Below are 22,807 nucleotides of genomic sequence, written 5' to 3' on the forward strand. Positions count from 1 at the left end.
TCTGTTCTTATCTCTTAACAAGTAAGGAGTACAATGGCAACTTCTCTAACTTGATTGAAATTATCTGCCAAAAACCTACAGCAACCTGCATAGAGAAGAACAAAGGGTTAAAAACATTCCCATTACAGTTCTTAAATAAGCAAGAAAGAAGTATTCTACATTCCCCTGGAGATGCTAGCCTAAGCGATAAGAGGTACAACAAGGACAACAAAAACAAAGAGCAATAATGATTGGTAAATAGAACATTATTTGTAATCAGTATTATGATTTACATCAAGGAATAGCAAATATTTTCCGCAAAGGATCAGATGTCAAGTATTTTAGGCTTTGTGAGACAGAAGACAGCTGTCACAACTATGCAGCTCTGCCCATATAAAATATAACATGACAGAACTAAGACCCATCATATTTGTAATAGGATAAAATGTAAGTGTGCTTAATTCACCTATTTAAAATACTTTCAGGTTGAATCATAAGGCAAATTTCAATTCTCTGTGTTGGATAAGAGAAAAAGTAACAAATTGACTCAGAACAGTTTAAAGAAAAGCATAGAACCAGAGGTTACAGAGATTGTAGCAGGGTTTACAATCTAAATACCACAAAGTAGAATTTAAGCAAAAGAGCATTAAATGAGACAAAGAAATCATAAGATAGGACAGGACAATGGTTTATTATGTTCAAAGATTCTGTGGGTCAGGAATTCTAACAGAAGACAGTGGGAATGACTTACATCTGCTCTGTAATGTCTGGGGCCTCAATAGTAGACTTAAAGTCTAGGAACTAGAATCATCTGAGAATTGGTATACACATATGCTTCATGGTTGATGCTGTCTATCAGCTGGGAACTTCAGTTTCTTTCTATGTGAGGGTCCATGTGGTCTTCCCATATATGCATGTTTGGGCTTCCTCATAGCATAATGGTTGAATTCAAAGGACAAAAGATTCTCAAGAAAGAGTAAGAGCCAGGCAGAAGCCATATTGTCTTTTATGATCTATGTCTTAAGAATTCATGTAGCATTACTTTAACTACATTCTGTTCATCAAGGCAGTCACCAAAGTCCTGCTCAGGTTTAAGGGAAGGGAAAGTAGATTCTGCCTTTTGCTGGGGAGTAGCAAAGTTCTAGAAGAGCACATGAAACCAGAAATATTACTTTGATCATTTTCAGGAAGTATAGTCTTCCACAATAATATAGTGGGTCACAAATTTTAATAAATTTCAGGAAGCAGAAGAAGTATAAAAACTCTGAGGTCACCAGGTGATGAAACTAACAATTGATAATAAAATCATACTGAAAAGAGCCCTTCCATTCAAATTTTTAATATTCTTAAATCTCAAGTCAAAGATAACATACAAGCTCAAATTGTAGAATAGCCAGAGAAATATGAGATAATGAAGCCATTACCTGTCAGAAACTATGAAATAGATCTAAGGCCATTCTGAGAAGAAAACAGAACATGTCTTTAAGTACATGTATTAAAAACAAAAGAATGCAAAAGATAAATGAACCATCTGACTCAAACACTCAGCTAAGTAAACCTAAGGAGAGCAGAAGGGATTAGTTATTAAAACTAAAAAAAGATATAAATAAATTATAAAACAAAACACTATAATAACTAATTCAGAAGCTGATTTTTAAAAATCCATATTAAGGAAAATTAAAAGAAAATACAAATATACAAAACATAAAATGAAAAGTCACAGAAAAGAATCATAAGAACCAACTTTGTTGAATTTTGTGCAAATATTGAAAATCTAGATCAAGTGGATAATTTTCTAAAAAATGAAATTTCCCTAAACTGACTCCAGAAGAGATAGAAAATTGAAATATTTATTTCCATAGGAAAATAAAGAAAGTGCATAAAGACCTCTCACAATCCCACACAAAACTGTCCAGTGCAGGTGGTTTTATAGGAAAATTTTACCAAACTTTAGAATAGAAGGTGATTTGGTGAAAGATGATGATTCTTATAAATGTATAACAACTGCATCTATGCACATAATGATGATGATGATGATGATAATTATGATAAAAAATAAAAACACCTTGATGTATAGTGTTTGCCAATTTCTTTGGCATAAATATTCCCACCATGACTGATTCCAAGCCATCTCCAAGACCTCACTCAGTGTGGAGTGGGGAAGAGGTGTGCACAATTGACTCGTATGAGTTGGTCTAAGGTGCTTGTACATACCACAGAGATGATTCCAAAGCTATTTAAACTATTTGAGAGCATAGATAAAGAAGTGCTTCTAAATTCTTTTTATGAAGTACATAAAATATTTACAGAAAATTGACAAGCATTATGGAGACTATAACTACATACTCATCTCAGCGATGAATATAGGTACAAAAATTCTAAATAAGATAATTATAAACAACATCCACCAGCATAAACAGCAGAGCAAAGCATCATGGCATACTGAACTTTATTCCAAATATCCAATGAAATTTCAATATTAAAATATCCATTTATTCAATCTTTTGAATAGATCTAAAGATGAAAACCATAATTGCATAGATGCTGAAAGAACTTTGACAAATTTAATAACCATTCTTGATGAAAACCATATAAAAATGGATGTATACATCCTTAATGTGATAAAACACATCATCTCAGTCCACAAGCCAATATCAAACTTAATGGGCAAACTTAAGAAGTAGTTTTATTAATGTAAGGACAAGATAAGTATCTGTTACCACCACTATTATGTAATGTTATACTGGAAATACCAATGTGATTAGACAGGAGAAAGAAACAACAGGCATGAAAATGGAAAGTGTATTGCAAAACTGTCATGCTTACAGATGACTTTATTTGATTTGGCGGTTAGAAACTCAAGAGAACCAACTGAAAGACTAATAAGAGAATTCAGTGATGGAGTAAAGCATAAAGTTAATATACAATCACTAGCCTTTTAATAGTAGAACAAAAACCACTTGGAGAGTATTTTGAATGAAAGACGCCATTTACAGAAGAAACATAAAAGATATTAAATTGAGAATATTATAATCATAAACAAAAACATACAATATCTTAAGAAAACTTGAAAACCTTCTAGAAGGACGCAAAAGAATGTTTGAAGATATGGACAGACCTCCCATATTATTTTCTATGAATACTCAAAACCATAAATATGTCAATGTGGTTGTTTTTGTTGTTAAAACATAAAACATATAAGACTATATGATTACCAGGGATTTTTTTTTTATTCCTTTTAAACTAGAAAAATTGAATCTGAAGTTCAGATGGAGAACTAAACAAGAATAATGGCTGGGATCATTCTGAAAAAGAATTATGATGAAAAATTAGCTCTACTGGATATCAAATATATTATAAAACCTCAGTAATTAAAACAATGTGGTACTGACACATGGATCACTAAACAGACTAATGGAATAGAATAAGAAATCGAGAATTCAGTTATATGTGGGGACTTAGTACTTGATAAAGTGGTATCTCAGACTGGTAGGGAAGAGATGGATTAGTCAATATATGTTCTTGGGGCAAATGTGTAGCTATTTGGAAAACAAATTAAATTCATATCTCATGCCTTATACTTGGATTAATTACAAATGGATTAAAATTCTAAATGGAAAAGAAGAAGAAACCATGAAAGAGCTTAAAGAAAACAGAGAACTCAATTTTGAAGCTATAATTTTAAAAAACAAAAATTTAAAAATGTAACTTATTAAAAATACTCTTGATTTTTTTTTTTTTTTGCAAAACTTTCTACATGGGGAGGTAAAGACTGTAAGCAAAATCAAAAGACAGTGAACATGAAAAATATTTGGAGATCTTATCACGCACTATGATAGATTATGTGTATTTCTGATATATGAAGGGTGCATGGAAATCAGTAGTAAAATGATTAACAGACTAGCATAAAAATAGATCAGCAATTGTACTCCTAGAAATGCTTGCATGTGTAAAATGACATATATATAATAGTATTTATTATAGAGTAGATGTTCTAGCTAAACACTGAAATAACCAAAGAACTATCAATTGAGAAATCATTAAATTATGGTACATTCAACTTGTAGAATATTGTGTGACTTCTTACATACTTATATGTGAGTCTATGCAGTATGTATCATTAAGGGAAAAGGCAAAGTTCAGAACAATATAGCATAATGCTATTTATGTATAAGAATCTATATTAAAAAAAAAACTCTCAAAGATGGATCATAATACTGCCTACCTATGGACGGGGAGAACCAGGTACATGGGAAGACTAGGGTGGGAGAAAGACTGTTCACTATACTCTCGTATTTACTTTAAAATGTTGAACCATAATTCAAAATAAATAGGATTTTTTAAAAGGCTGAAATAAAATTCATATAAATTATAATCTAACAATTATACATGTCCAAATGATAGTATACAGAATGATGTTCATTGCAATGTTTTTCTTGTAGTAAAAAAGAATGAAAAGAGAAATTATACACCTATCAGGAAAGGAATGGTTAAAATGGTATTGATTGCTATAGGGCAGTTTTTAAAAAATTAAGGTAAATTAAAAATAAGGTAAGGTAAATAAGATACCAACACAGAATGACTTCAGAACATATTTTTGAGCAAAAACATTTGAGTATAAAACATTTGTGCACTATGTATTTATGTATTTAAAACCACAAAATCTCTTGCATGCACACACAGAAACACGTGTGTGGGTACAAATGCATAGAAACAATTTTGGAAAGATGGTCATAAAACCCCTAAAATGGTTACTTTCAGGGAATACCCAGAGTGGTGTGACAAAGAGTAGAAGAAGGGTCACAAGGATTAGCTTTCTCAATATCTGAATTTTTATTAAAATATGCTAGTATATTGTTTACAAAATAGTGTTAGTAAAAATAATAAAAGATCTGAAGAGGGTAGAAGCTTTGGGTGATTTGGAACCATCGTGGAGACTTTGAAACTTTGTTTACCCAAGGACCATGATAAAAAAAATACTAGTTTCTTTGAAAACGTCCTTTGTTTCTTCAAATTTAAATAACCCAGTGCTGAGAATCCATAGTAGACTTTCTATACTCTGTCACCGTTGCAGGATGGGATATTCATATGAATGAAATATTCTGGTAAATAAAAAGATAGAAAAAAGGAAAGAGGCACATGCATATATTGCATTGCTCACTGAAAATGGGAAGGAAGACATCAGCATTAATAATAGTACTATTTATTGAGTGATTTCTTTAGAGCCAGGTACTGTGCTGGTATTTTACATATGTTCGTGGTTTCGTTTAATCTTGGGTATCTTCTGAAGCTGGATATTATCCCCATTTTATATATGAGGAAATTGAAGCTTAGAGAGATATTATGTAGTTTACCCAAGATCCCAGGGCTAATAAGTATCCTTTGTGAGGTTCAAAACCAGGTCTCACACTGAGGTCTGTGTTCTTCCCTCTGTTCCATGCTGCCCCCCCCCCCCCCAATAAAATACGCTTAACAATAGAACTACACTGAATGAATTTTAATTTTTCTTGATGATTCAAGAAAGCACTTCTGGCTTCTTCAGTATTTCAGGAATTCTGTTAAGAGCATCAATTATCAGAGCACTGGTGAAGCACAAAAATGATGGTTAATTGGAGATATCCAGTTGAAAGAAGGCAGACTTATACTGCATTTACAGAATTTAGTGCTTTTATTACAGATACATAATGGTATAGCAAGATCACTTGTGTGATTTTTGCATAGCCCCTTTGTTATTAATTAATCTGCATGTTCTGAAAGCCTTTATCCCCCTATATACTGATTTCAGATATTCTGTCTTTATCAGCACCAAAATCACACCTTGTATGTCTGTTCATAGACCTATAGATATTGTTTAGATACATGATGCAATTTCCCACCTATTGGAACCTCATAGCAAAAGATCTGATCTCTGTAACCTGAATTAACATAAGCAGAGTTTAGGTATACTGCACCAATGGCTTCATAGACAACCCCTTTGGTTATAGATTATAAATGTCATTTAGAGAAAGCACAAGATGGCTCCTGAGTGTCTAGTAAACTTCAACAACCACCTGAGAGATACCTCCGTGTGACTGCATAAAATGGAAATAAAGAATGGCAAATAACCCATTGACTATGCACTTTCTCACCCGCTGAGAGCAAAACGCAATCCAATGCAATTTTAGTACTTACATGCCTCTGGGGAAAATAGACCCCTAAAAATCACTGAGTGCAGCACTGGAAAAATTTCTTAAATTTGTGCTATGCTTGGTGTTATAAAACCCAAGGAAGCTTAGGCTTTCTCCTTGAGTAAAATGGACTGGTAATTTTGTTTTGTTATATTATCCACCAAGCATAATGATAATGGGTCACATGCAATTTAGGAAAAAATTAAGTCTAATAAGAAAAATCTCTAATAAATACTAACAGCATCTTATTGGTATTGTCGTTGGTCTAACCCTTCTATTAACATTTGTTTTTTACATATTAAATGATCTGTAATATGTTGAAAATGAAGAGGGTAGTAAAAATTAAAAAAAAAAAAATTCTTATATACATTGTACAAATGTTTACATGCCTTTTCCCTCAGGCAGGTACTAGGCAGTATGGTATATACAAGGAAGCAGTACTAAGTTACAACAGGAGATTCTTATTTTTTTTTATATGCTGAGCAGTGAAGTTGCTCACTGTAGGGGGTAGACCCTATCATTAACCAGGAATACACTCAATGCAATGAAAAACAGAGATTGAATATCAGAATTCAGCCCTAAGTAAAGGGAAAAAATTATCTTCTCAAATCAGGATTCTTCTGGGCCACTGAAGGAGGGTAGAGAAACTTAGGGAACCTATGGTATCCAAGCAAAGGGGTGGGGGAATTTTATGTAGTGTTAGCTACCCATCACGGACAGTGTGGTAGAGTGGGATAGAACAAAGAGGGTGTGTTATTCAGGAAGCTTCGATTACGTATGTGCTTCTCAAGCCTACATAAGAATTTCCCGGGAACATCCATCAGGCAAAGATGCTTGAGGACCTACTTCCAGGGATTCTGATTCAGTGGGTCTGGGGTGACACCCTGGCATCTGTTATTTTTAATGAGCTCTTCCGATAATTCTTCCACATACAACACTTTGATGACCACTACATTAAATGATACTAACAAAGAACCTTTTTTCCCAAGTCCTCTCTGCGCTCCTCTTAAAAAAATTTACATTTGAGGTGGAGATAACAGACAGAAAGTCAAACAAGTAAATGAGGTAAAATGTTACAAGTGCTGTGAAACTTGGGGAAACCAAGGACTGGGTCATTGGGTGAAAGGTTGCCTATGTCAATGTAAGGCTTGAACAAAGGCCTGGCCATGGGTGTAGAGAAGATTGTATACTTGGTTGGTATTCATCAATTGGTTATAAGTGGTAAATGGGAGGGAAGAGTAGGAGATGACTATCAGGTTTTTAGCCTGAATCACTGTGAAAGGTAAAGCCATTTTATGAGGAATGGCATTTGGGGAGGAACAGATTGGAGCAAACATGTTGAATATGAGGTTCTATGCTTACAAGTAGAGATGCTCTAAGACATAGGTCAGTAAACTTTTACTGTAAAGGGCGAGATAGTAAGTATTTTAGGCTCTGCAGGCCAGGTGGTCTTTGTTGTGACTACTTAACTCTGTCATTGTAGCATGAAAGTATTCATAGGTAATACATAAGTAAATAAGCATGGCTATGTTCCCATAAAAAAATATTAACAAGAGCAGGCAGTGGGCCAGATTTGGCCTTTGGGCTCTAACTTGCCACTCCTGCTGGAAATATAAGTGTGGTAGCAAATAGAGAAATAGGCATATTAATTCTTATATGTCTATGTACATGGTATCTTTCTGTGTAGGCATAGAATCACACCTACTCTATTTAAACACTGCATTTCATGGTTATTTTGAATGAAGAATTTCTTTCCAATATATTTAAAAATCGCTCAGTGATTATCTATAAAAAAATTAAATATGGAAATATCAGTAAAACCCCTAGATACATTTTGTACTTACTGGCTCAGCAAAATTTAAAAATCTGGCTATACTAAGTGCTGGCAAAGCTATAGAGCAAAGGAAACTCAAAAGCTATTTTGGTGGAAGTATGAATTAGCATATCTACTGTGCAACAAAATTTGTTATTATCTCGTGAATTTGAATATATGCAAACCCTAAGATTTGGCAATTCTTTTCCTAGGAGACTAACCCAGTACAATCTACTGAACACATTCAGATCAATATGAACTATATTCATACCATTGTCTGTAATGGCAAAACAAAAGAAAACAAAATAGACTGAAAAATTAAAATCAACCAAATAGTTTTTTTAGTAAGTTGGGTAACACTGAACATGAATGAATCTATAAAATGGGGAGAAAAGAAACTCAGTGAGTGAGGACCTACTTCCAGGTAGACATTTAAAAATGTCTATTAAAACACTATTTTAAAAGGGTCTTTTCATAGGTGGCAAAACCATGGAATGAAAAACTCAAAGTTCAGGGTTGCATTTACCACTGTTGGTAAGTGGAGGCAAATAAATCTAATTTGAGAGGAACAGCTAAAGAGATTTATTTGTAAACTTGGTGATGGGTACACAGATATTTAAAAAACTTTTGTTCTGAATGCTTTACATGTGTTATATCTATTCCTTTGTAATGAAGCAAGCATTGCATGATAACGAAAAGCAAGACAAAGCCAAAATTGTACTGAAATTACCAATTTAAAATTTTCAAGATATAGTTAACTTATTCTTCTCTAAAAAAGAAAGGTTAATGTTGGGGATTGCTTATCTGACTCAGTTTCTTTGCTAGTCAGATCACCTTTCCCAGTGATTAAGGGCCAGCTGGCTTTCAGTGTTTCTTGTGGGCAGAATGGGACAGGGGGGACTGAGGACAGCACAGAGGAGGGAGAAAGCTCTGGAGGCAGGCTGACATAGCTGGTGTAGGGTCATTTGAGTTCCCCAACTTAGAGAAGAACAAGCATTGTCTTTGGCATAGGACAGAGTGTGGTTAAATTCCTCCCTGCTTCCCTGGCATTCAGCAAGTGATTCCCTGCTGTCTTTGTATATCCCACTCATCTGGGCTTACAGGGACACTGTGTAGTGGTTTTGTGGTGGAGAAGCTATTGCTACCTAATTTTTAATTTCTTGAAAATCACTTTGTAGTGTCATGATTACAAGACTTGGAAGAAGATAAACTCTCTGTCCATTCCGAGTATAAATGGGCACTTGAGATGAAACCATCTAGTTAATTTCCCCTTGTTGCTGGAGTAGAATCTGAATCCAAACCACAGCACCACCTCACCCCTAAATCTCTATTAAAAACCACCTTGGGTAGTCTGGCAATGCTTTATTTAAAGTCAGCAGAGAATTATAAAGTCAAAAGTGAAAAATGGTACAACAAGAAAGAATCATAAAAAAATACTAGATCAGTTAAATGTAGTCAAAGGCAATTTAGTGTGTTCTGGCAGCAGTCCTTATTGATGCAAAGAATGTGATGTGTCAGGGGTCGGCAAGAGCATGTAGGAAATGCAGAATGAAGGATGCAACTCCAAGCTCAATGCTGGAGCAGCCACATGAGGCTGTGAAGGATGCCTCACTGTCTTGCTTTTTCACCAGGAATTTCAGGGAGAATATTTGAATTCTCCCAGTCTGGACATCTTTTTGTTTTTCCTCAATGTAGCAAATTTTTAAAATTAGATTTTTTTTACTTGCATGGAGGTAAGCTAACCTACAGGCTTTGTAGATTGGGTCAGACCAGGAAGGTGGCTATCTCTCACAAGTACTTTTTAGTATCTGAGTATTCTAGTCTCTTAGAGGTCCCCACACTGGTCTGCCTTTTCATATCTACATTCCAAGTTGTGATCATTTCTGCCTCATCTTCTTCAGTTGCTTTAGTTAGTATTAGCTAATCGGATTAGTAATAACCATAGCTATGATTATTAAGCAACTACCAGTTATAGGCACTGTGCTGGGTCCTGCATATGCATTATCTCACCAATTCTTACAAAAACTTTATAAGACAGGTTTAGTATCAGTGATTTTACAGATGAGGACAGCTAAGGCTCAGAGGCGCAAACTCATTTGAGGTTACACATGGGGTAGCAGAAACAGGACTCACCAAGCCTGATGCCTAAGTGGGTGCTATGCTAGAAGGGTTGCTTCTCTAATCTCATCAGCAATCGTGGGTGGGGCCCAATACCTCTAGAGAGCCTAGCTGCAGTATAGGATCTTATAGGATAGTATGAAAAACTTAAGTCTGAGACCTGTGTTTCTATCTTAGATTTGCCACTTACTGGCTTTTTGGCCTTTAGCAAGTTACTCGACTCTTCTAACTCTGTAAAATGGGTCTAACAGTAACACTTATCTTAGCAGTGTTTTTCTGAGGATCATATGAGTTGATATAAATGAAGTATTTCAAAGAGTTCCTGGCCCATAGTAAATACTTACATACATTTTATTGTTGGTGTTGCTGCTGCTTCTATTATTATTATTATTATTATTATTATTATTATTATCATCATTATCATTATCCATGTTGATACTATTGTTGTTTTTGATGTTTCTGGAGACAGGATGCCTTCACTGAAAAAAGTAATTGTGTGGGGCCTGCTATGTGTGGGACGATATCCACTTTTGGTATATCCATTTGTCACAAAAGAAGATGAGGCAGAATTGATTACAACTTGGAAACGAGGAAAACAGATTCCTTGGGTACTTCTACTTGCAAAATGAGGTTCTGGGGGTACCTCTTTCCCATCTAAAAATTGACTTCTAGGAGAAAGGGAAGAAGCTTTGGAGAGTTCCTTAGGTTCTGGTAGGTCTTATCAGAGTCTTGGTTGTAGATTTAGGAGGAATGATTGGTTTGATGTAAATGCTTTAGAGGGTCTGAAAGAGATTAGAGAAACCTATTCCAAAGGATAAAGACAGGACAGGAGGGAACCATTAATCTCACGGACATTCAATTCCCTAAGAACTTTTTTGGGAATGACCAGAAACAAGCCAGGCCATATGCTGTCCATTTGCAATCCTCTGAGCTGTGGACTTTTTTTTTTTTTTCTTCGACAGATCGAGGCCAATGCTATTGCCTCATTTTAGATGGTTCTTAAGCTTGAAAAAGAACTGAAAGGTTGAGACATGCATGCAGAGTCAACACAGACGATTTGATGAAAGTAGTCCTGTCAAACACCAGGGCTCTCCCGACTGTCAGAAACAGTCTGATGACATGTTCGAAGCTTCCCAGACTGGCTTGCATTTTAGGAAATATGCACAATCAGGGAAGACATAGTTATGCTGTGGAGAGTTCTGAGATGTGGAGAGAACAAGTTAATTGTTCAGCCTCAACTGAGACCTTTCACTCAAGCCATTAATCACAGTGCACAGCCTAGACTGCTGTCCCGCTCCAGATGAAGGCCCATTCCAGGTGCTGGCCATTTGCGTTTTCCTCCAACTGGGCTGATTTATGAACCCAGAGATGTTTCCTGGTTTTTCCAAATTCTTTCCCATTACTTTGTAATAAAGGGGACATGTGATTTCTGGTTTTTTGCAGATCCTCAGTTTTAACATCCCTAATACCAAAGATTTTTTCAATTAGTTTGCAGCCCGCTTTCTGTGATCTGGAGGGTAGAAATGCTGTTCTGTGTTTTGAGTATCAAAGTTAAGACTTTAGAGACTCTTATTTCTTTCCCCTTTGGCTGGAGTTGACAGTGCAAAAGTCCTGCATGAGTCTTTGTGCCCCACATTCAACATCTGGATGCAAATTAAGCTTTAGTAACCTTAGTGACAGTAGTTCACCACAGGTGTTAGAGTTATTCTCATCTCACTCCAGTGCCTGTGGTTCAGGGTATAATATCAGGGGCCTTCCGCATTTGGGCCAGATCTCCGGTGACAGTGTAAGCCAATATTGAAGACTTCACAAGAGAATCTGAGTGTCCGAGAAGGACATTATAATATTGAGGCTGTACAGGGTGCTGCCGAGTGTTACCTGTTTGAAAGGTAAGCCTGATCTTAGCTGATAAGGGGCAACAGATCTCTTGGGAGTTTTCCCAAGTGGCTGAAATGTGTTACAGAAAAGTAATTGGAAATTGATATTTGACATGTCTCTTGGTTACTTTTTATTCCTGATAACACCAAAGGGTTTGGCCAGGAGTCACTAGTGACAAATAGGTGAAATTCTGCAGTCCGTTGCTGAAATGCAACCTCTTCTTTGTTGAAAGTAAGCAGCTGCTTTCTGAGCCTCTGCTTCCCAACTAGCACTTCAAGTGTACAGACCCATGGGCTTAATTTGGGTGAAATGAGTGGTGAATACAGCCTTTTGATAATTCTCTAAACAAAAATCATCACTGGCGATGGAATGCTGTCCTTAAAATGCAACTCAATTTAACAGGTACTTGTTCAGAGCCTGCTACAGGCTCTATATTATGTTGTGTGCTGTGGGACATACAAAATAAATGTCAAACATGGCCTTTGCCCTTGAAGAACTTACAGGCTCTTAGGAAGGATGATGTGTTTATGAAACACATTTTACATGGCAAGATAAGGTATCATGTATGTGCCAAAGTGAGTGGAACCTGGAATGAATATAACAGGGAGTCAGAAAAAAAGAGAGTAGGGGAGACTGAGGTTGTCAGGGAAGCTTTATGGATGAAGTGGGATGAAGACATCAATATCTCAAACCCAGAACTCTACCTTAAAGAAATAGCAAAGAGCACAGTATCAGATTACTTAAAGATTATGGAGTCTCCTTTAAGTGAAAGTAAATTTGTTCAATATGAGAATGAATTAATTTAGTTCAATAAATATTTATTGAGTATATCTATGTGCCAACAACTGTATCCAATGGGGTAGGGGAAGAATAATACAAACAAAACATGTCTGGGTATTCTCAGGTGCTACCCTCTCTTAATGTAGATATTTAAAGTTATTGCTGCTCTGTGTGATTCCAAAACCTGTGATTTTTACCACTTATCATTCTGTCTCTCAAATAGACCTCATGCTTGCTTCAGCAGCATATATCCTAAAATAGGACTATACAGAGAAGATTAGCATGGCTCCTGTGCAAGGATGGCATGCAAATTCATGAAACATTCTATGTAAAAAAAAAAAAAAAAAGGTAGACCTTCTTCTTATCCAAGATATCTTTGGGTTGAGAAGCTGACTTTAATTTTTTGTGTAGAGGAAAGAATGACATGTCCAACGTCATAAATTATATGCAGTATAAACAGTTGCATGCATGCTTGTCATGAAATGTAAGACACACTGAGTTAGCACTGAATGTCATCCCAAATTGTTAGGTTAGGGAATATTTGGAATAGCATTTGAAAAGTCTGCTCCTGGCTCAAACTCAGGACCATAAGCAGAGCCCAAGCTCTCTGAAGATCAAGTTTTTCTTGGAATTTCCATTATTACCCTTGACAGCTACTGTGGAAACCCAATTAGAAGGGTCTTCCATCAGTAGAGTTTGAGACAGTCTTGCACTGGGCTCTTTGGCATTTGTGAAGTTTGAAATCAGTACCACCCACATATATTGGCTAAGTCACTAAAAACTCTATCTCTATTCTTCCTTGCAAACAGGAGAAATCAATTTTTTGTTCATCTCTTAAGGTACAGGTGTAACTGGGCAACTTTAAATTGTTCTAGAAAGAAAAGAAGTCAGGATAAGGGTGGTGGCATGGTGGTTATCATGGACATGGTAGTCATTATTCTAAATATCCACATAACTTTTAAGTAATATAACCACAGAACACTAGTAAACACTGGAAAGAATCTAAGATATCAAGCACTGAGGGGCAGAGGTGTCAGAGTTTATTTAGCTAAGCAATACCAGAAGAGGACTAGAAAATCCCCCTTACTAGCTAGCAATCATTCTCATACCACAATGAGACCTCTGCTTAGTAACCCCTGCATATCTGCCACCCATGTGACTGCTTTTTGAAGCTAATTTAGGTATCAAATTTAAATGGAATTCTGAGAAAACTTTCATTTTTTCTTTTTCTTTTTCTTTTCCTCTTTTCTTTTTTACTCTGGAGTGAGTAGTGGAGGGAAAAGCTCGAAGAAATTTGAAATCACTTTTGATTCCTGTCATTTTCCTTAGTATTTAATCACGCTCTTCAGTTGAAAGGTTCATCTTGGCCTCCATGGGTAGGCATATACACATGTGCTCACTCGTTCATCTATATGCATGTGTATATATTGATATGCATTCCTCTCCATCATCTGCAGGCATTTTACTAATAATGGCTTGTGTGTGTGTTTTATCATCTTTTTTTTTAAATGAAAATGACAACATCAAAATTTTTTGCAGAAATAGTTCTTCGACGGTAAAGACATTCCAGCATGTAGGCTAGGGTCATCTTTGGGTTACAAAATTCCGCAGAGGAGTTGGCATGGGGAGAGTATAAGCACTGTGGCTTTGGAATTTTGTCTTTCCATTTGGGGGCAGACAAGCAAAGTTGGTAACAGAAAAGTTGAGTTAGTGGAGAACTAGTGTAGTAAAGAGTGACATAGAAGAAAGGTAGAACAAGGTTGAGAGTGCAAGCAACAAAGTTAGTGTAGTGAGAGGCAAGAGGAGGTATGGATACTCTCCACCCTTCTCCCAAACACTTTCTCCTCTCTGAGGTTATTACTTGGGCTCAGAATGGGGTTGAGATTATAAAAGGAGTTTGGACTTTTAAGTTGGAACTTTTGTTGTTGATGAAGCTGTTTTGGAAGCTGTCTTCTTGAATAGAGCCTGGGGGATTTTATATAGTAAGGAGGATCAGGCAGAGCTCAGAAGAGAGGAGATAGACCACTTAGAGTCTGATTTAGATTTTGGGTTTAAGGGTGAGAAAGCACTACCAGATTTCCATAAATCAAGGAGGTGAGTCAGCAGAATCAAAATCTGACTCAGGCTCCACTCATCAAGCTATGTGTCAGTAGGTGCATCCACCCAATGGGGCATCTTTTTTCTAATTCATCCACAGTACTGTCTAGAACAGCATAGTCCCTGGATATGGGAATTTTCAGTTTTCCTATGGGTTGTCCCCACTTATTCATGTACTGAGGGAAGGAACAGAGGTTTAAAGCTGAAGTACTTGAGAAAAGCACTTTTTAATGTACTTTTCTTGAGTAGCTCAGTGTTCAGGGTAAGTTTAAAAGGGAAGTGACCAATAGAGTTTTTGATTTCATACCTTTAAGAAGGGAGTCACAAAGCTCAGGGTGCAGATAGAATCAGGGTGATTCTATCACCTCTAATTTCCTTTGGGAATGCTGTGAGCAAGCCTGGCTTTAGTGGTTCCTTCCTTCTTTGTTCAGAAACTCCTTGTCATAATTATTGTGCAGGTCCTTGTCCTCAGTGTCATATTGCCATGGTGGGGGCGGGGGACAGGGAGGCCTCTGGAAGAACCTGATAACTCTGAGGAGCTTAGAAGTCATTGTCAAACCAGGAAGACAAGTGTGATTGTATTAACTGAAGTGTGTACAAAGCCTATTTGACAACAGCTAGCGGACATTGAAAAATCAGAGACCACCATCACATATGGAGAGGTCTTCCCATCTTCACCTCAGTGGCTGTTTCTTCTTATTGAAGAATGAAAACAGTAAATGGCCTAAAGCGAGCTAAAAGCAAATCCCTTGACTTTATTCATTTCATGACTGCAATACTTGGTGGTAATATTAGTAAAGGCCCTGGCATTCCTCATAGGAGAAATGCCAGAAAAGAGGCAACTGGATGTTCATTCACCCGCTTAAGTTCTTTTAGAAAAAAACATGATTTATAAAAGAATGCAGAATCATAATTGTGAGCCAAGGTGTCATTTTAACTTTAGGATGTCCAGAAACAAAGAGATATTATATCCTTTGTTCTCGGAGCACCACAGATGCCAAATTATGCACAGGGTTCCCTCCTGGCATTGAGTGCTTTGGAGCCTAGGGGCAACCAGTGATTTCAGAAAGTTGTTGCCTCTGGTGGTGTCCTCACCTGAATATCTCCCTGGAGCTATGGGAGGGAGCATGGCCCTCCTAACTTCTCTGCATTCTGATAGAGCAGGCATTAGCAAGAGGGACAGATATCTTAGAAATGGCTGGTGGCTTGAGGTAAGCTGTCCCCAGCCTCACTCTAGGGAGCTTGAAAAGAGTACCATTAATGTACTGGAGAAATAATTCATTACTTTTGGTTTTGTCTGTACATCAACATATGCCAACAGATGCTCAATTCAAAACATGAATATTTGATTAATATAAGATCAGGCATCTGGAACAGAGAGCAGTGGAATTTTGGGGACTTGAGTAAGACTCAAATGTCATCCATTCTAACCACAGCTGTCTGAATGCGCATAGTAGGCATTGAAAATATTTGTTGATTAGGTTTTCTTTGATTTGAACAACTTCGTTGCTTGGTTTCGAGCCCAGATGTTTGGTATCTAGCCAGAGTTGTATGCTCTGTGTGCTGTCATCAGCCTCACCACCGCAGAGATGCATTGTCAAAGGGCAGCATTCTTCCCATCCCCATGGTGAGGTCCCTTCTCTCTCCTCTCTCAGCCCATGCACACTGGCTGTAGGCCATAGAACACCCTGAAGATGGCTCATAGAGCTGTTCTCCACACCCCCATTTTCCCCAGTGTCATTGTGTGGTTGTATCTTATGACAGAGAACATTGGCATCTCCACTAACAGACCACAGCAGTGTTGGTGACAGGTACTTGAGCAGCCATTTACTCATCAATTCGATTGGTCATTGCAAAAGTGTTGAGTTAAAGGCCTGTTAGTTCACAGAACTGACATGAAACCTGAGGAGGAAATATGAGAAAACCATGGGAAAGGAGGAAGAAGACTAACATATGGGTGGGATATGAGACATTTATTATTTCCTAGGGAACAATGACAAGACAAGGTAGTTATAAGAAAGGGCACTTCCTGATTGCATTAGTGCTGATGGCATGCACAACAGAGGGGAATGGGCACTATATGGTAGAGTAGATACACCATCTACAGATTGGCATTTCAGATTTGCCTCATAACTCCAGCATTTAGCTTTAAGGTAGGGCCTTAGTTCCCCACTCTGTAAAATAAAGTGAATGTCCCAGGATATTCTTCAGTACTATCAATCCTTCTGTGACACTTTGATCAGAACTTATGAAATCCTCATTTCCCCATAATTTAATGTTCACCAAATATCTAGAATTTATTTACTTGTATAGTCAAGTAGACTTCTAATATTCTAAGGACACTAAGAATGCAAAGTAGTGAAAGAAAGTATAGACTATGCCTTAATATCCTGAGAGGAAGACAGCAGCCTTTGAAGGGCTATGAAACCCACTTTAGATAAAAATAGATAAATAAATAAAGATTTCCTATGGTTGGGAGTGGAGGTCTTATTCAAAGTGAAATAGTGACAAGTTTTACCTTTCTTCTTGAAGCACGTTCTTGACTCAGTTATTGGGTTACACGGTATTGGTATGACAACTTTGTGAGTAGGTACCAAATGACCTCTGCTGCTATTGGTAAAAGTGGTTTCTCTTCAGCCCATCCAAGAAATAGGGGCTATATTTTTGTGGGTGGTTGAGAAACTAGAGCTAGGATAACTAATCTGTAGTTGAGCCTGACAAGTAGTGGAGGTGGAAGTTAGAATCCTACATGACTGAAATAGTTTCACTACACAGGAAATTTCTCATCTCTTTAGACCCCAATGGAGGTAGATAAGTGGGTTCCCTATAAAAAAGGCAAAACTCAGAAGTCACTAGAAACCTCTCACTTCTGCATAGTAATTGATAGTTTTCTGAGCTATAAACCAATTGGCCAATTACTAGCCACGTTGTTTTATCCCTACAAGAATCTTGTGAGGTCATACTATGTCCCTATATTATAATAATCCTGTGAGGTCAGGGTTATATCCCTACATGACAGATGGAAACTTGAGGTAAAAGTATGCTGATAGGGGTTTAGCTGGTCCTGCCAGGGCATTTTTGATGGATGCTGGAAGAACTGCCACCCTGAAACTCCATGGTGCCCCATCTTTACAGTTGAACTTCATCTATCTATAGGCTAAGGCATTCCTGACTCTGGGTACTGCTTTTTAAAATGCAGATACCCGTGGAAATAAAATCACCTCAAGCTTGCTATCACTTAAATATTTGCCTGAATGAAATCCTAGCAATCATTTGTATCTGCCCTCGTTGAGCACAGAATGTTAACATGTTAAAATTAGGCTAAAAGGAAGGGGGATTGGGATAGATTAGGGTTTGGAAGTTTGTTTGGAGTAACCATCCAGGTGGGAGTGTAATCATGAGGATCTCCAGACTCCGTTTCCAAATGAGGGCAGTCCCTGAGCAAGGAATAGTGTGCATGGCATGCAGCAAGGAAGATAATGAAAACAAAGTAACTGTTCATATCTTGGGCTTGGTTGGCCTCCCTGTGTTAGACCCACCCCTGGCGAATGGGGCAAGATCGTGATGGATGGGGTCAAATCCATTTGCTATTATTTGCCAAGTACCTGGCTTTGGGCATTGGTCCATTTCATATGTTCTTATATTCTGCTAACTACTTAAGGCAGAAAAAATCATTCCTCTGTCTGATTCTAATATGTGCCAGTTGAAACTGAAATCCTAATACTGAGCAAATGTACCAAAGAACACTCTATAAACTTAATGAGGGAGATGAAGAGATATGTGCCAGAAACCTAGAAAATTTAACACTGATGAGGTTATGACTATTATATGTTTAGTTAAATTGTTGACACTGACAGGACGTGGCTGAGGAAATCTACCGTCCGTTTTCTCCTTGTATCAGTGATAATGGTTCCTTGGTGTGCTCTTCTCAGTTAACAAAAATATTCCTGAAAGTTAAATGCAGGAAGAAGTGACATAAGAAATACTTTTATTATCTCTGCTCTTCAGAGAGTTCCCTCCAGGAACATTATTTAAAACAGGACTTCTCTTGACTGGCAAAGTGAGTTTGGAGGGAACGACTCATAGGTTCAGAGGTGAGTGTGGATCCTCTTGAGACTTACAGCATCTCCTGACACCTTTGCTTATACACTTGCCCTCGCAAATCTATCTAGCACAATGCTGCCCTAGCCTTCCAGAAATACCTTTTTTCTCTTTTACATTTTCCTTTCTCTGAAAAACTGACCAAGGTTCTCCTTTGCTTAGTGAATAAAATCTCAATTCCTTTAAGTGCCATTTAAGGCATAAATGTGGTCATGAGTTTTGTAAGCTGCAAAGTACTATATAAATTTTAGCTATTTGAAGAGGAATCAGAGGGTAGTGGAAAGGATATTGAATTTAGAGTCAGAACACCAAGGTTTGAGTCTTGTGCTAGTGGGGTGACCTTGGACAGGTCACTTAAAGTCTCTGAACTTCAATTCCTTCCTTTATAAAACAAGATTATTGTGATAATTAAAGTAATTGAAAGTGACATAGTAATTAGCAAAGAGTGGATACTCAATACCTGTTAATGAAGACATGATAACCAAAGGCAATTTAGTCTAGCACTTAAGAACACTGGCTCTGAGGACATAGGTCACTTATCTTCTCTTATTCCCTACCTATAAAATGGAGATAGTGTGTGTCTCTTATTCCCTACCTATAAAATGGAGATAAGATGGACGAGTCAAATGAGTTAATACATATTAGAAATTTTGAACAGGGCCTAGCCCATATCAATCCTTCTATAAATATTAAGGCTCCTTTTGCTGCTGTTGTCACTTTTATTGTTCAAGGACCTGTCCTGGTTTATCTTTCCAGCTTTATTTGGTTGTCTCTCCTACCAGTAAAAAGAGGTTTTCCCCCAGGTCATGATATCCTTAAGTTTGGGACTGATTCTTACTCACCTTTAACTTACCTGGGCTTTACCCAATGCCTGAAAAATAATCATTTTTGTTGTTAAAAAAAATGTACAACTACACGTTTGCTACTTCTTGGCATTGCACTGAAGGTTTTAGTGTAATAAGGCAAGAAAAAAGAAAGAAAGAAAGAAAGAAAAGGCATCTAGGCTGGGAAGGAAAAATAAAAAACTGTCTTTGTTCATAGATGAAATGATCATTTATATTGAAAATACAGTAGAATTTATGATAAGCGCTAGAGGTAATAAGTGAATTTAGCAGGTTGCAGGATAGAAGATCAATATACAATTTTTTTTTTGTTCTTTATCCTCAGCATAGCCAGTTTAGACCAGTTTAATGGGAGCATAGGATGAGTAAGGAGTAGTGGTGGTGAGTAAAACTGGCAAGGCAGGTTGAAACTCAGTTTGATAACATGACTTGATGACATGGAATGGTTTTGCTTACTCTTTATCTCTACCACCCCCCTTTTTCTTTCTTTGTCTTTTCCTTCCTTCCTTCCTTCCTTCCTTCCTTCCTTCCTTCCTTCCTTCCTTTTTTCATTTGTTCCTTATTTTCCCTCTCCCCTCTCTCTTTATTATTCATTTGTTGGTATAAACAACTTTTCCCCATGAACAAAGTTTCAGTTCTGTTTCTTAAAAACAGAAGTTTTTTATTCATTGGGTTAAGTAAACAAAATGACCATAGCTATGTTGCATTGAGCTTATAGGGAACATTCTATGGAAGGAGTTCCCAAAGATAGGGCTTGTAATATCAGCACACAGACACTGGAATTCAGGGTGTCTGGATTCAAGTTCTGACTTTGTCTTAGCTATCTCTATGACTTTGGGAAGGCCATTTCACCTTTTGGAGGTTCAGTGTGCTTTGTCTTAAAAAAAGATAATGGCAACATGACCATCTTTTTAGGGTTGTAGTTAATTCAACTCAACAACACTTTTTCATTTCCTAGAAACTGGATTAGGACATGTAAAGGGAGAGTCTTCCCCTTCAAGGAATGTTTAGTAAAAACAGGGTTGGAAATATCTCCACTGGCATAAGATAGGCACAAAGTTCTGGCAGTAACTACTGTTTTTCACAGATCTTAGCTTTGGTCCAACACATCACCTATGAGTTGTTGAATGTCTGATTGATGAAGTATTGAAGATCATTTAGAAATATAGAAAAGAAAACACACTCTTCTGGGGCTTGCACAAGAGGGGGAAATGGAGCCAAGAATGTACCTATAATTTAGGGTAAAGAGCAATAATGAGGTCTCATAAAAATAACCATGATGTTAAATAGACTGCAAATCATTTGTCCCTTGATGCTTTTCTTAGATTTTGTGCCAGTGGGGGGGGAAAAAAGAAGAAAAAAAATGATAATTGGCCTTGTGATTTATACCAGAAGAGATGCTTGTACACAGGATTTTGTTTTAGTGTAATCAACCCCCCCCCCCCCCCGCCTGCACATATACTACCACCTAAAATTATTTAAGGGGAGAAAAACAAAATCCACCCAGCTATAAAGAGCAACCAGCCTGGGTTTGGAAAAAGGCTTTAATCTACTCTGCCTGGGGTCATATTGTTTTCTGCTGCTCTTGACTTTATTTCAAAGTGTAAAAAATCACTAACAGCTACAATTATTTCAGTCTTATTCACTGAGAAATTATTCCAATCATGTAAGAGAAATGGATTCTAGGTTTTTTAAGTGATCTCTTATCTTGTCCTTCAAAGAAAACAGCATATATGTTTGGAAAAAACCCTGAACAAGGGGTTTGGATGATGAGAGTTCTTAAAGCTAGAGCTGTCAGTCTCAAGCTTTTAGGCATTAGCTAAATCAAGTCCTGGATTTGGTCCTCAGTTTTTCCATCTGTAAAATGGAAACAGTTATACCTACCCAGCTGCCTCGTAGGGTTGGGAGTGTCAGTTGAGATGCTGAACTTGGAAGTGCCATGAAAATGCAAGGCGGTGCTTGCCTTTCTCCTCCTTGCAGTGGGGTTCTGCATCACAAAATAACAGGATGGACTTCAGATACTTTACAGGAAGCCAGTGCTGCTCTTAACAAAATGTTTAGTGTTACATGGTAGGGTTAGCACAAATTTATTTTTCCTCACAACTGCCTTTCTAAATTCACTCTGTAGGGCTAGATACTCCTTTGCTTCTGAGTAAATTTCAGTTGGTGCCCAGAGCTTGCTACTCCCTTTGGTTACTTGAGTAAGTCATCTGGTTACTCAAGTGTCCAAACAGTATCAGTTCAGTTATGAACATGAAAAGTTTAGCATAGGAATGAACACTCTGAAATTCATCCATAGGTAATGCATCTTCTCTGTGCTTTGTAGCTTCTTCCTTTATTTTTTCATCTTCTCCCCATTCCCACACACCAGGTGAATAGGGTGCAGAGAACGGAGAGAAATGGGAGGCTGAATCCAACTTGCTTGGCTGGTGCCCATCTGCTGGCTTGCAGTGGCAGATGTTTAGCCTGGCCCTTCTCCTTGCAGGCTGTTTCAGTAACAGCTGCGGTCCTCTTAACTGCCGTTCTCTTGATGATAAATCCATCTCCCGAGGCTGTCCACTTGTGATTCCTTCTTCAAATCCTGGGCATCTGGGGACTTTTCTCTGCTGAGGTTTCCTTACCTCCAACAGTGCAAGATCCAAGACTATACTGGGGTGCTTTTGTCTTGCACTTGTCCCTTACTTCCTCCATGGAAATACGGGTCTTTGACTTACTAATAGTAGGGTGGAGTTATATCCTCAAATTAAGGTGGCCTCCTTAAATTGAGCCACCTACTAGGCAGCTTCAGCCATAATCTTTCATTTGTTAAAGGTTTTAGGTTTAAGTCAGAAAACCCTTCACTTTGACCCTGAAAACACAGGGAGCGCATTCCAAGCTACCTAAGTGAGCCATTGAACTCCTTGTCACTTGCTTGACATGAGGGAAGCTCCCCTAAGCCTTCTCCATGTGGGTAAAGCATTGCGGGCAAAATTCTTTGTAAAAATCCCCACTTCTCAATGCCAAACTCTTATCATAGCCTAGCCAGCATCTTT

At 37.5% G+C, this 22,807-nt stretch overlaps 1 protein-coding gene and 1 non-coding gene across 18 annotated transcripts in view; both read left to right on the forward strand.

Moving 5' to 3' along the window:
- LRMDA (leucine rich melanocyte differentiation associated) overlaps window positions 1-22,807 on the forward strand; it is a 1,023,531-nt gene that overhangs the window by 837,092 nt on the left and 163,632 nt on the right. The window lies entirely within an intron of this gene.
- LOC122202876 lies at window positions 12,964-13,069 on the forward strand. Its single transcript, XR_006194931.1, has one exon. It is a non-coding gene; the product is annotated as a U6 spliceosomal RNA (small nuclear RNA).

This window comes from Panthera leo, chromosome D2 (genome assembly GCF_018350215.1).
Source record: "Panthera leo isolate Ple1 chromosome D2, P.leo_Ple1_pat1.1, whole genome shotgun sequence".
Classification (NCBI taxonomy): domain Eukaryota; kingdom Metazoa; phylum Chordata; class Mammalia; order Carnivora; family Felidae; genus Panthera; species Panthera leo.